Source organism: Zerene cesonia, chromosome 29 (assembly GCF_012273895.1).
Source record: "Zerene cesonia ecotype Mississippi chromosome 29, Zerene_cesonia_1.1, whole genome shotgun sequence".
Lineage (NCBI taxonomy): Eukaryota > Metazoa > Arthropoda > Insecta > Lepidoptera > Pieridae > Zerene > Zerene cesonia.
In genome coordinates, this window is record NC_052130.1 from 1553258 (window position 1) to 1555462 (window position 2205).

The 2205-nt window shown below is 38.8% G+C and overlaps 1 protein-coding gene across 1 annotated transcript in view; it reads left to right on the top strand.

Annotated features, from left to right (window-relative positions):
- Positions 1–531: 531 nt before the first annotated feature.
- LOC119837992 (mushroom body large-type Kenyon cell-specific protein 1) overlaps positions 532–2205 on the top strand; it is a 168967-nt gene continuing 167293 nt past the window's right edge. The window contains exon 1 of the mRNA XM_038363803.1: positions 532–1216. The gene's annotated coding sequence lies outside the window, so the exon portion shown is untranslated. The remainder of the gene's footprint in view (positions 1217–2205) is intronic.

The following is a 2205-nucleotide window of genomic DNA, read 5'->3' on the forward strand; positions in this document are numbered from 1 at the left end:
TCATGAAATATCAACTGGTGTATAACCTAGATATTTAGAATGCATTGCATTTTTTCTGTCAATTTTACAAATTTCATAATAGACTAAGAAGTGTATTTGTAATTGATATTGATTATATTATATGGACCTGTTTAATGAAGAAGATACGTATACAAAGGTTGTTTTATGTATCTTCGAGACAATAAACGTAGTTCTAACAAAGTTCAATATTGGTGTAACTTCCTACATGTAATGCCGATATAAAATTACGTTCAAACATCGCATCGGCCAGTTTATTGACGCCGCATCCGTCTGAACTTGAGTTAAGCCTCTGTGAATGTCATCTAGTCTCAGTACAAATGCGGTTCTGTGCTCGTATGCACGGTCTATGCAACGCGCATTACGTAACACACGCAAATAAACAGTTCCTTTTTTCAAACGCCGAACGCACTTCGAAATTTCAAAATTGACGTTGACGTTTTCGAAAAACAAATTCCCGCGCTCCGCCCGCGGGAAAGAGACAAACATAGCTCCCCGCGACCGCTATTTGGGTGACGTCGGCCGGTGCATAGCGAAATAAAATAATGAAAAGTTGCATTCAGTAATTTCGTTGTGTTTACGCGCGTTGCTAGTTCGTTTAGTTGGACATTGCCTTTTTTTCTCGTGTACGTAGTCGCAGCGCCATCTACGTGCTCCATATCCCACACATGGTTGTAATTCATGGATCTGTCAAAACAACCTCGTCGGCTGATTGTGTGAAAATGTGAGGTGGGAAAAATTATTTGGCGCGGCGAAACTGTGTCTGCTTAGCCGCGGAAAATTGATGTAGCGCTGTTTTTTTTTATTAAACTTAACCTACGACAATCTTCAGTTGCGCGCGAGCTGCCCCGCACGCGCCTCGCGCTCTTCAACAACTAAAACACGAAAAATCCGAATGGACCCCGCCCCGGAGCCGAAACTAGCCGAATTCAAACAACAAACTTTACGCAAACTTTTGAATTTCGAACGCGAAACGCGACCTACGTTCGATGACCTCAAACGCAAACTATTTTTTTAATTGCTCAATTTTGTGATCTAGACCTTAGACATAGTGCCTTACTGTGTACCTACGTACAAACTCATTGTGATGTCATAGTGCAAAATAGATATAAACTAGTTAAGTGTTAGTGAACTATATTTTTGGAGCAATTACGTTTTGTGTCCAAGTGCATATGGACTACAGCATAGTCTTTATAAGGTAAGTCGTCCGTCGTATTTCAAATGCGACGCGATTTAATTACAGTTATAGGTAATTTATGCTACTGGAACGCCAATCTTAATCTATGAACTTGATTGCATTGGCGTGAAGTTGCTACGAGTTGATCGCATTCCTAGTTCGCGCGTGCAAAATGCAATATACGACGCTAACTTCTTTATGATCGGTGGCTTTACACGCGATTATCGCCCTTATAACGTATCGTTTTTATTATTTTTATGTGGAAACTTGAGTGAACATGTCATTTTCGGGTTGACGAACTACTAGCGATATTTTTGTAACGTTATATTTTAGCCTCTACTCGAGTTTAGTAACGACTAAAGCGATAATGATGTGTTTCCATTCAAGTTTTGTAGGTTTTCTGATATGATTTAATAGTTCTGCTTATTGTTGCCGTTGCCGTCACGCAAATTTATTTAGAGATTTGATAGCGATGCCGGTGTAATGTGGAGTTATTGAATTGTTTTGAACAGGCGTTTTGCTCATTTGATAGTACTATGGCCGTTTCTATTTCAATTTTTCTGTGAGGCTTCAATTGAGACAGGTTTGGATGGTAATTATGGACAAATATTATGTTTATATAAACAGTGGAAATAGGAAAACTGTTATTTATTATCAGCTTCGTTGATTCAATGAATCATCTAATTGTTATAAACGTGTAACAGGTGTTATTGCTAAAATGTTTATAGGTTATTTTAGTTTTTTTTTATGTGTAAAATCCTACTAGTACTATAAACGCGAAAGTTTGTATGGATGGATGGGTGTTTGTTACTCTTTCACGCGAAAACAGCTTATCACATCTGTGTGAAGTTTGGTAGAGAGATAGATTATAGTCTGGATTAGCACATAGGATTAGCACACACACTTTTTACCGGGGTACCGAGCGAGTGACGCCGCGGGCTACAGCTAGTAGCAGATACACCACGACTACTGTTTTGTTTTCTTCTTCTAATCAATGCCATTTACCTAAA